The sequence below is a fragment of the Tasmannia lanceolata genome, unplaced genomic scaffold, assembly GCF_043159265.1.
Source record: "Tasmannia lanceolata isolate RefF3 unplaced genomic scaffold, GAP_Taslan_0.1 ptg000006l, whole genome shotgun sequence".
NCBI classification, from domain to species: Eukaryota; Viridiplantae; Streptophyta; class Magnoliopsida; order Canellales; family Winteraceae; genus Tasmannia; species Tasmannia lanceolata.
Window position 1 is genome coordinate 12,140,244 of NW_027518683.1, and position 13,157 is coordinate 12,153,400.

At 36.7% G+C, this 13,157-nt stretch overlaps 1 long non-coding RNA gene across 2 annotated transcripts; it reads right to left on the minus strand.

Moving 5' to 3' along the window:
- Positions 1–3,347: 3,347 nt before the first annotated feature.
- On the minus strand, positions 3,348–7,580 carry LOC143878384 (uncharacterized). 2 transcript variants are annotated; one of them, XR_013250946.1, is made up of 4 exons: positions 7,187–7,580; positions 4,101–4,328; positions 3,735–4,011; positions 3,348–3,657 (listed from the first exon to the last, which is right to left on the minus strand). It is a non-coding gene; the product is annotated as an uncharacterized LOC143878384 (long non-coding RNA). The 2 variants fall into 2 exon arrangements; XR_013250945.1 differs by having other exon boundaries at positions 3,348–4,011.
- Between the last annotated feature and the right edge of the window lie 5,577 nt (positions 7,581–13,157).

Sequence of the window (13,157 nt, forward strand, 5' to 3'; positions counted from 1 at the left end):
ATGGGGCCATGTACGGGAAATCAAGACCGTCAATACATTAGAATCTCATTTAGCTTATCATACTCATTCCAAACAGACATAGCATGCACAATTCATCCAAAGTATATATATATATATATATATATATATATATATATATATATATATATATATATATTTGGATCCAAAGTATCTATATTAGAAAGGTCGCGGACCACCTTTCGCAGGCCGAACTATCATGTAAAGATGTATCATCTGTGAAGTGAGACTCCTTTTGGTGTTTGTCTATAACAACCGTTTGTGATCATTTTTGCGATGATGGCGTTTATTGAACATTTAACCACTACGTAATGCTTGTTAGCCAATCTTTGGGATCTAAGAGGTGAGGGGCAAGAACCATTGATCTTGTAGAATATCATTAGGTGACCCATGTGATCTTGATCTTATCCCAACAGAACATCCTATGCTTAAGACAATGGACGATAAAAACTAATGATTTAACTTTTCTTGGCGGGACCCTAAACAAGGCTTGATGGATAAAGAACTAGATCATCCGATCAAGGTGTTGTTGGTGACATTTGGTTATACTTAATCTGATATAATCTAATCAGGTAATTAAACGAGGTAGAAGTGTTTTTCTAGGAAGGGTTCGATGTCGTAAATGGCATATTTTCCAGCACTTAGATCATTGGTGTACGATGTGCTAGACCTGTGATGAACAGCAAAATTTACAACCCGACTACTTTTCAAGATTGTCTGTGGTAAGGTGGTAGTTTCATTACTTGTTGGGAAATATTTTCTCTTCTTTCCAATGCCATCAATCAATTTGAGGGCTCCACATGAAGGTGAACGCGCAATTGAGACTGTTGATGTTGATCTTGTAACGATCTGATTAACCCAATTGCAGGCAATTTTTGTCAACCGATTGAATTAAATGAAATCCGTTGAAATGACGGTTCAATGGAACTCACATCCGATATTAAACAAACAACGTACTCATGCGTAAGATAATAGACTACAAGAATCAACGGTTTAGCTTCTCTTGTCGGAACCCTGAAGAGGCTTAATCGATCTAAGGACCTAAGATCATCCGATAAAGCTACTTCAAACGTCATTTGGCCTGATTAGATGTCGTGGTCAAATCAACGGATCTGATCACATATTGCCCAACATTGTGTAAGGGCTACTTTTTCTAGCAGTTTTTTCTCTGGCTTGAAATGGCAACACATGTGCAAGAAGACAAAAAAAGTGGATGCAAACCTAATAACTACCGATGCTGATGCCTAGATGCGATGCGACTAGCATCGACTTGATTCATCTGTAGTTTTGTGATAACATTTAGGAAATTTTGTCAAAGGGTACCTCAAAATATTTGAAATAGTGAGATGGACCCCCTGAATTTCAAACTTGTCAAAGGGTTCCATTTTGCTTTTTATGACAACGTTTTTGACCGAAATATCCTTCCACCCTCAAAAAACACGTTAAGTCATAAAAAAAGAGATAAAAATGTGTTCCCTTCTTTTTCTACCAACCCTTTACCTTCCCCAATCCCATTAACGCCTGGAACCAAAAAAAAGAGGGAAAAGGTGAGTTTTATTTTTGTCCTCTTACTCTGTTTGGTTGCCAAGTTTTTTTTTTCCTGGGATTTACGTGGGAGAAAAAAAATCCAAGGAGATTGGTGGGGAAAAAAAAGTCCTAGAAGTATCTCGGTAAAACAAAAATCCTATGTTTGGTTGACTGGACTATGGTGGGAAAAAATGCTTTGTTTGGTTAAGGAAAATGGGAGTATCATATATGAAAATGGGGTGACCAAGAGATAAAATTGGGTTATGACACCTGAAAATTTTTCGTTCATGTCTGTTGGGCCTGAAAGAGGTTACCAGGTCAAGGAAAACGGGGGTATCACATATGAAAATGGGGTTCTCACACCTGGAAAATTTTCGGCTCTTATCTGTTGGGCCTAGAAGGGGTTACCAGCTCAAGAAAAATGGGGGTATCACATATGAAAATTGGGTGACCAAGAGATGAAATGGGGTTATCCCACTTGGAAAATTTTCGGTTCATGTCTGTTGGGCCTAGAAGTAGGGGTGTCAACGGATCCACTTCGGGTCGGATCCACCTATGTCACAGTCCTTATCGGTCGGGTCGGAGTCGGATTGTTCTTCGAATCCTACTTTCCACTTCATGATCACGATCCATTTTAATTCGGACTGTCCATCAGAGTGTCCTATTATGTCCCACTAAGCTAAGTAAACAATTAATCTTTTTAAAAAGAGATAGAATGGAAGTCCACTATTAGTTTGTCTCTATGCACTTTCTTCAACTAAATTAAAAATTTATCTATGTTTAATCTATGTGTATAATAATGCTTGTAAACAATAAAACTAATCAAAATTATATACACAAATATTATGTATAACTATTATCAAAGAATATGATCCATAAAGAACAAAACCCCTCTCTCTTTTCCTTCGTGAAGGTATGAAATGAAACGACTGAAATCGCATTCCCATCCGATTCATTAAGTGATAAGAGAGGTTTTGACCAAAATACCCTTCATAGAATGGTTAGCATTAACAAAATTTGGAGGGTATTTTTATAAACCATTTCGAACCGTGACTATCCAATGAACATATCTGGCGAGCCCATACACAAACCAAAAATTTTCGGATCCCAGATTTGATGATCCAAAATATGCCCATGGATCCTATTCATATGTTTAGATCCCATTCATTAATGTTTGGATTCGGACGATCCATCAGACCGTCTGGATCCATTGACACCCGTACCTAGAAGGGGTTACTAGGTCAAGGAAAATGGGGGTATCACATATGAAAATGGGGTTCTCACATATGAAACTGGGGTTATCACACCTGGAAAAAATTCGGTTCTTATATGTTGGGCCTGAAAGGGGTTACCAGCTCAAAGAAAATGGGGGTATCACATATGAAAATGGGGTGCCAAGAGATGAAACTGGGGTTATCACACTTGAAGAAATTCATTTCCCTTAGAACTCCCTGTTTACACAGTTTTCATCCATTTAGCTTCTGCTTTTTCGATAATAGTTATGCGTGTTCTAAAATATCAGAGATCTGTGGTTTATTTTTGTAGACCATGTTTTTAGAGGAAACTCTTCATTCTACACCTATATCAATAGATTGTGTGCTAAAATTGTTGAATCAGAATCTATCGAAAATCCTAAATTACCGAATTTGATATTTATAGACTTTTAGGGACAAATCTTGATCTGACATAAATTAAACTCTGAAATTTCTAGGAAATTAACTTCATTAATCACTGGATTAATTATGAGCTTATGTATGTAGCATAACTACCAACCCGTTACACCGGATTGATATCAGAGCAAGTTTTCTTGTGAAAATCATTAACCTGACGTCTCTCAGGAAGGATACTCCTGAACAACAGGTTGACTGTATTGAAGAGATATTTCAAATGGTGATATAACAAATGGATTAGCTAAGCATAAGTACGAACCCCTTGCACCAGATTGATATATCTCATTATCTTTCACAGCATCCAATATTCATATGCTATGGATTCAGTTTCTCCATGAGCTACAGACCTGGAAGGTTGAGATACAAGCCTCAACCATTGAGCTACAGACCAACCCCAAAACCTCCTCCTCCTCTTGAACATGTTGATGAAGAAGAGTCACTTCTGAAAATGGAGATATTTGAGTGTTATGGAGGCCAGCGGCAAATCTCTTCTACTTGCACAAAACTAGAAAACAATACCATTGCAAGAGAGTGTGGATGACATCGATGAGAAGCTGACCGATTCAGCAAACTGCTGAACTAGAAAAACACTACCAACTAATTTAGCAAACTGTTGAACTTTTGCACCCTGCAAATAGCCACACAAGGCAGTCATCCTTCACTTCAAAACTAGTTCAAATTGCTGAAATTTCAGCAAGCTGAAACCTGGTTCTCTTTGAATGCAGGAAAGCCACCTATCCATGGCAAAGCTGAATTCAGTAGATTACATGACTGCAATCCAGTTGCATTGAGGCCTCTACAAACAACAAACAAAATCTTGGTTTGACATGAAATGGTGTTAAGAAGTATATGAACACAATTAAAAATGAAGGGACAATATGTTACCATGTAGTAAAGTAGATAATTCGCACCCCTTCAACATGAATTATGTGGTAGACTTGAATGTTTTTTTTTCATGTTAAAGAGGTGCAAATTATCCTACAGGGGGCGTGAATCTGTCATCGTCCATTTCTAAAATTTGGGGGGACTACCATAAACCTGGTACATCCAAACCATTAACATGTTACCCAAACCATGTTACTCATCCAGTAACATGGTTACTCAAATCATGACCTGTTACATAAATACAACCTGTTAATAAAGCATGCAGTAACATGGTTACTCAAACCATCCCCATAAGCATCTAGTTACATAAACATGTTACTCAAACCATGATATGTTAATAAAGCATCCAACAAATTGGGTTACATAAGCATCCAATTACATAAACATCTTACTCAAACCATGGATCCAACAAATTGGGTTACTGTGGGACCCGATCCCGCGAGAGGAGTCGCAGCACGAGCCGCCACGCTCTCTCTTGGTCTCTCGTACCCACGCGAATGACGTGTGCTTTTTATTATTGATTTTAATTACCCAACCAAACAGGCAGCAACCAAGCCATAGGGTGCAAACAAACGTGCAACCCAGTACCCATAAGGGCAGGGGTAAGCCGCCGAGCCTAGCAAGGTGTCATTTAATTCATCTTTTCCATGAACTTGGGATCACTAAGGCAATCCGAATTTCACACAAAAGAGAGTGACAGAGTCGCTACCTAGATGAGGGATCTAGGACTCATAATTGACCAGAAATTTAGACTCGTTACCTGGTTACGAGAATGGAAGGCATGGGGAGTTACCACCACATGCACCATTTCTGCCCGATAATCGGTCTTCAATTCCAAAAGTTAACTCTTTTGAATTTCTTTTAAATTGCTCATTTAACTCTATATTAATATGTGAACTACGTGACATGCATCCTAAGATCTAATTTCAATGTAATTCCTAAATGTGTATCTTGATTTTCTTAAATTGTTTGAATTTAATCTAAGTGAAAGTTCTCCTAAAATTCTAATTTCATGGAAAGTCCTAAGTGATTTCATTACTTTTAATTTAAGGATTAATGTACAAAACCCCACCACTTATGTGTGAAGCCGACTCGGGCTTGGTATGCCACTCAAGTATCCAAGTTGCCTACGTATCCCAGCCTCACTGGAATCAGAGTCGATCATAGTTCGGTGCACCTGAACTAAGCTACTTATGCCTAACTCATCTAAGACAACTCATCTAAGACACCGATCTAGACTGGATTGACTGTTTTACAGTTTAAGAGAAATTATTTAGTTCAAGTTGAGTAGATTTTATTATCCTAGGACTCCATCTAAGATGTTATATGGTCATATCTAAGTGCAAGACATCCCTTTGACTAATGCAGGTGAACCTACATCCTAGGTAACTAGGCTTGTCCTATGGGAAAAATGGGTGACTAGTGTAACTAGATCTATTTGCACGGTTGCTATCCATAGCAAACGACCGTGATGAGGCTGGATTCCTAACTCTAGGACTCTCTAAAACCTAGGACACAACGAGACGTAAGTGTTCCTAAGGGGCCCTAAAGGTTCCTACGATAGGAGACCGTAATCCAACGGCTCCTAAGACGCGGATCGAGTTAATTCGATTTGTTAAACTTAATGATTTTCGATTTTTGAGGATTTTCAATTCCTAAACATCTAAGGAATTCCAAAGGCTCTATGGTTCGCAAGTTTCGGCCTCGAATCGTAACCATGGAAGGGAATCGTGCTCTCAACCCTTGTATAATTTTAGCACGTAAGTTATAGTATCTTATTGCCTGGCATATTTCTCAGGATTCCTATGGACAGTGGACCTCTGAGCCAATAACATACTATAATTTACGCACTCCAATTATGCTGGATCGATCGCAATTAGCATACGATTATGGTTACGATCTCGACATCTAAATTGTCCTAGCATGTTATTTTACAAAGGAAATCTATTACTCCTAAGATTTATGTTTCAGATGGCTTAGTGATTGAATACATGATGAAAAGTTAGAGTTCTTTAAAAAATTTTAAGGTGCTTTGAATTAATTTGAATTTTTAAATGAATTTATCACAATTGGATCAGATTAATGATTTTACAAAGAAGCCTATAGCTAATTAAGTTATCTGTTCCAGAAACTTTAGGATAAGATGTGTTCTTGAAAAGTATATTCTTCTTTAATTTTTCATGATTTTAAAGATTGAAATTCGATTTTTAATTGATTTTCCACTTTCGGGTCAGATTGATGACATTACACTAACAAATATAGCAAATTAATTTCAAATCCAACCAAACTTTTACTAGACCATTCTCGGACAAATATAAAATTATGAGAAAACATTCAGACATTATTTCGATAATTATCTATTTTTAACAGATATATTCATGTTCTGGTCAGAGCAATTAAAAATAAATAAAAAATATTAAAATATGCCCAAAATTTCTGAGAAATTTACAACATGATTCTGACTGGTCAGTTCATCTTGCTACCAAATGTCAGCTTTTAAGGAGTTTGTTTAATGATATGTCTTTCATATACATGAAAATCAATGATTTTATCAAAACAATTCCAGTAAAAATAATAAATAAACTCCAAATCCTTTGAAACTTTTTGTATGATATTTAAACATTAAAAATCTACTGATGACCAAATTTTAATAAGTTTTGAATGGTTTTTTTATATGAACGATTTTTAGAACCATCAAAATCCTATTTGAGGGTATTATTTAAATGAATTTTTGAGCCATCAAAACAAATGAAATCTACATGAATTTTTAGATTTTCGGTGCTATTTTAACCACATTAAAACTCAGAAAACATAGATTCACAAAAAACCCTTGGTTTCAAAACACTCATTACGTAAAAACGATTCAAAAATCACTAGATATCCCAATCGGTTAAACGCCCAATTTTCTCATATAACGATTCATTTTTTTTTTGTTTTTACCAAAATTGATAATCAAATAAACTGACCTATCAAAATCATATTTGATCATGCATGGTAGCTTTTATGAGAATCATGAAGAAAACAAAGAAGAAACGGCCCTAAGCATGCTTTTCTATCCTTGATATTATAAAAGTGGAGGAACCTACCGTTGATCGCGCTCATTGTCTCTAGAGTGCGTAAATCCGAGGTATACGCTTTGTCGCACTCTTTTATACGCTAGAAAATCCCCGACGATTACGCAATATCGACGTCTATTGAAGAAGATATTGAAGAAGAGATGAAGAACTCTGATTGTTCTTCAAACGAGAACCTTTAAGAGAGATGGCCCACTCCTCCAAAAGGGATGGACGAAATTTCTTTGTATTGGAGAGTGCTACCAAGAAGGAACCAAGATTGGGAGTGAAAGAATAATATGTTCAAGAGAGTGAAACGATGAACAAAAAATTTGACCCCTTCTCAAGAGAGCCATTGGCCTCCATATAGTGTCCTCCTATTTGCCTTGAATCCCTCCCCAAAATATACAATAGAAAGTATGTTAAAAAAGAAATAATTCTTCTATGCATAACGTACATGCCTTAATCAAAGATAGATAGAGTTGGAAAGAGTCCAAAAAATTAAAGCTTCATTCTATTAAAAAAAAACATTCTTTATCTCCCAAGTAGTAGAGAGAGAGTGCCACCAACGTATTGAATATAGAAAAATAGTTTTTTATTTTTAGCAAAGGTGATAGTACCATGCATTCCTTTTTAAAATTGTTATTTTAAGAATACTCAAAACCGTGTGAACAAACCGCACTACACCCTTTCCAATATTAAAAAAAAAACGTGTGGGGCCCCATACAAGGAAAGAGAGATATTACTTTAACAATAAAATTAACATAACATGCTTTTTAGAAAGTATGAGGAAGACTCAACCGTTTGGACTCTTTCACTCAAATTCTTCTTTTTTAATATTTAGCTTTACTAAAATACCCCTCCATGAAGTGTTGCACGAGCAACACTTTTCTTCTCTTAAATCATTTGTAGTATGATCCAAACCGTCCAAGCGATAGGCCAAAAATGTAAATTGGTTGCACCCTTTAGAACATTTCCATGGGTTGATCCGATCCGTCCGAATAATGGGCCGCAATGTGAATATGTTACACCATCTTTAAATCACTCCCATATGATGATCTGAACCGTTCATTTGATGGGTGACAATTGATGATCTTGACCGTTCAAATAGTGGGCTGCGATGTGATTTAATTCCATAGGATGATCCAAACCGTCTATTTTAATGGGCCACAGTGTAATTAGGTTGTACCTCAAAATTAGATCCCCACTAGAACGATCTCAACCATCAATTTTATAATCCAAAGAGCAAGTAGGTGGCGCCTTAGAACCATTGTCATAGAAAGATCCGAATCGTCCATTTGATGGGCGAAATTCCGATGAATTAATATCTCCAAAATCATTTCCACTAGCCACCTCAAATCATGATATCATGCCCACTTCAGCCCACATGCATAGTAATATATTAATCAATTGGGCCATTGGCTCGTCTAGTGGACCCCACAAAATGGTGAACGAATTTGGGAGTTTTTTCCAAATTGACCGAATCATAGTCATACCACCCAACTTATTTACACTTCCTACATCTAATTAAAGTTAAAATCAGTAGGGACTCTTCCTCATTCAATAGCTAGTATTTAGATAAGAACAACTTTTGATGGGGCCCACTAGCTAGCGTAAGTTGTAAGGAAAGAGGGTGCTGGGTAGAAAAATCCAAAAGTGAGATTAGGGACCCTAAGAAAAATTTACCGAATGGTGACACTTGGGTTTTATAAATTTCATATTGCATTGAGGCTCCCAAACTAGCAGGATATCCATAGAATTAGCAAGCCCCTCTTGAATTTGGCCAAACATCCATTGATTGAAATTCTGCAATTTTTGAAACACAAACTGCAGGCCCTGCTTTAAATTACCGAAACACCAACCATTGTCAAGTAACATTTTTGAAAATGATATGCACCATCTCTTGGCGAAAATTTATGAATAATAATAAAAAGAAACATATGGCGGGCTCCGAAATTCCAACTTCTTCAAATTTCCACGGAAAATGAACTCCAAAGAGAGGGATAAGAAAAATGAGATAGAAAGTGATGGAAGTAGAGGGAAAAGGAATGCTATGGAGAATATGACTTGGGACATAGGGAAAAGCTCGAGAAATGGGAAAATGGTCTTCAAATGAAAAATGCTAACGAAAACCTTTGTTGGTTAAAGCGGAGCAAAATGGGGGTGTCTACAGTTACATAAGCATCCAGTTACATAAACCTGTTACTCAAACCATAAACCTATTTTCCAACCACGAACCTGTTAATAAAGCATCCAATAAGCATCCCCAACCATTCAATTACATCAACCTATTACATCTACCTCTTACATCCAATTACTTAACCTGTAACATAAACCTGTTAAATTCTCCACAGCATTAAAAAATAAACATAAAGTTTTGTCAAACATGAACCTGTTACTAAAATTCATTTCACAACCCAATCATTGCACAACCCTATTCAAGATCACATCTCCCAAACTCCCCCCTTAAAAATCTTTCGCAAAGTTCAAGCCTGAATTTGGGAATATCTGCTGAGCCGAAATTCAATGGAGATCCACTATAGAAATGCTCAATACCCATTATGACAAATGCGCTCCAATTAAAGCTGTCAAATAAAATGCAGTGATTCGAATGAGTTCAAACTATTAATGAACTAACGCATAAAACTAGTTTCAAACATCATAGGTTGTACCCACCAATTGTTCTGCTGTGGGTAGTCATCTATCTGTTCATATGGGTAATCATCAATGTTGGCACCCCGTCCTTTGATGCATGCTACCTGGCAATTAAAAATGGGGTTATCTAAAGTCATTGAAGTTGATGATTCTAATGTCGTTGAAGTTGGTAATCTACTTATAGTGGGTAATGCCCTTTCCTTGAACTCGTCTCCCTTGGATGAGTTGCATTCTACGAATGATTTCTTCACCATGTTCACCACTAGGAGAACCCAATGGAAGTCTTGACATAACGGGAGTAAGAGCATATGAATCTCCTCCAATGGGATATCGTCAAGAATAGACCGCAATTTCCCTAGGGCGATACCGTGCTTCTCCTGCTTCATTTTCTAATTATGATGATATGACATTGAAAAAAGGATTCCTTTTAACCTAATTGACTAAAAAAAATTCTTCTTGTTAAGTCTTCAAGAGAAAGGAACTTAATAAAACCATGATGTACTATCCATAGGATCCAAATCAACACTTCTTAGTTTTTCAAAACTGGACATTGAATCACCTCAAACTTTTCCAAATGAAAATAAAGTCATAAAAAAATCAAAGAGAACTTCACTGCTATCAGTATTTGAGTCAAGCTAAAAGAAAATGATTCCAAAATTTTGAAGTATAACCATCTACATTGTCCCTTTCTACAATGTTAATTTTGCACTGTTAATAACATTTCATTGTCCAAGACAAACAAGTTAGTTTCACACCTCAAGGCCCAACAAATTCTATAGCTGATATCAATAATATTAGCATCATAAATGTCAAGTCTTATAGCAGCCCTTCCATCCACTTTTTGAATAATATCACCACAAACATTGCTCATACAAAAAAGGAACAGTTGCATCTATTTAAAGCCTGAAAATTCTTCTACCCCAAAGCCTAAACAAGGACACTGACATGAAAACCAACCTATTTTAATAGTCTCATCCTATTTTCCAACATTACAAAACAATTCAAATGAATATGAAGTTTACTCCTTTCTCTTTCAATGCATCAGTAGAATTAAAATGTTTTTCATTTCCTCATAGTTTCCCCTAACAGACGTATCATTTCTAAATTTTACACACTCACAATAAGCAAAGCATTCAAAGTTTCAAACCCAAATACAAAACCTTTTCTATTGCCCCATGCTGAAAGAAATTTTATAAACAGTATTACACCTATCAAAAACTAGATTTCAACAGGAATCAAACTATAACATTAGCTAGCCCATGTAACATTACCAACATGCATATTAATCTCTTTTCTAAATTGATGTGCAGAAGAAAAAATCCCAAAACCTAACAAGTTATCAAATGGGGAAAAATCAACAACACAAAGGGCTGAGAAGCAAAACAAACATATCAACAAAAATTCCACAATCATCATAAATAAAAAACCCAAAAATTCAAAGATGGGCCACACAGAGAAACTCCTAATTTAATTAACCAAACAAAGGTTCTCAACCGCTTTCATAGTTTTATCAGCCCATTTACAGTTATGATAACCCCTTTTACAGTTTTATCAGCCCATTGAGGGTTACAAATGGTGTATACTTGGGCTTTTAACACTGTAAAAGGGCTTTAAAATAATGCATGATTGGGTTTTCAACAAGCCCGAAGCCGATTCTCAACATTCTTCAGAAAACCCTAGATCTAAAAGGGGGTTTATTAAAAAAAAGTCGAAACCCTAGCATATTTAGGTCAAAAAATGATGAAGGAGAGAGTGAAACTCATACCTATGTTTTTGGCCGAAGATGGAAGCGAAGAATGCAATGACGAAATGGCCGATCCACGGGAAGAAGACGACCTGCTTCTCTCTCTCCACTGTAAAAAACGCAGGTAAAAGAGGGTTGTAAGCCTGTAAATAAACAAAACAACCTGAGGGGTATTTAGATAAAAAAACATGTCAGGAAAAGTAAAATGGACCCATTTCACAAATTTGAAATGTGGGGTACCGTTTCACTATTTATGCTATTTTTTTGACCCTTTTGACCAAATACAATAGCATTTATTAAAAAATTTACCCTTATATGGGTATTTAAGTCATTTAGCACATATTTTTTTAATGGGGATTTACTAGGGGCCATCAGAGAAAGGCATTTCGCTGCTGGCTGTTACATGTGAGAGCAGCCACATAGGTACACTTTTCAGCAGATTTTGTCTTATTTATTTAATTCATCTGAGGTGCCATGTTCTCAAATGCAATAGCCAGCCGCAAAATGCATTTCTGCTATGGTCCCTAGCCATTCCCTCTTTAATTTCTCCCAAAAGGGATCTATGTTTTGAAAGACTTTTCATTTCCTTTCTAACCGTAATTTTGAAAGACTTCCCAACCAAACTCTTTAAAGACTTTTCATGTCCTTATCATCACTCAATCATGTTGGGTTCTTCCCATCAAGGAGGAGACAAAAGCAGGACCATGCATGTTTCGTAAAATAGGAGAAAAACAAAAAATTTCCCCATTGGGCGTAAAATCTGTTTTAATAGTCATCTTATGAAAGGCCGTTGTAAAGATCAATGATAATCAATAATTGGATGTGCTAGCGTCCATCCATCACAGAAGGCATTCCGCAGATGCGCTGTTGCATGTGAGAGAACACAGGCTCACTTTTCAGCAGATTTTGTCTTCATTCACAAGGTGGCTGTTGCATGTGAGAGCAGCCACCTTGTGAATGAAGACAAAATCTGCTGAAAAGTGAGCCTGTGTTCTCTCACATGCAACAACCCATCCATGAAATGCAAATCCCTAAATTTTGGGTGTCCCAAGCTTTTATGTAAAATCAAGACCATTGATCTTGTAGAACATGATGAGGTGACCCCACACGGTCTTACTCTTATATCAGTTCCCAAGATAAGAAGACTTGAAAAATAATCAATGGATTATATTCTCTTGAGGGACATTTGGCTATTGCCTCTCCTCTCTGTTTGGATACATGGAGGAATTAAGCTTGTACGGTAATTTCAGCAATTTTCAGGTAGCTTTTGAAGTGCGTGGAAATGCCCAATTTTATCTTTCCGACAGTGGAAATGCCCAAAATTTTGGTAACTGATATCCCCCCCCCCCTTAAACAGATAAAATCTCCCCCTTTTTACGGTTCTGTGAGTTCGAAAAGAGGAAGTCTAAACCGAAGGGAGCCCTTGCAAAAAAGAGGTGAAAGGGCTCTTCATTGGCTATAATTCACCATCAGAGCTCTCTTATTGACTTTTCATCCGTTATTAAGCATGATGAGCCCTGTTAACTTATCGGCCGTTATTAATTATTAATGCATGATGGTTATGTGTAGCGACCATGAGAGCATGATGGTTATGTGTAGCGACCA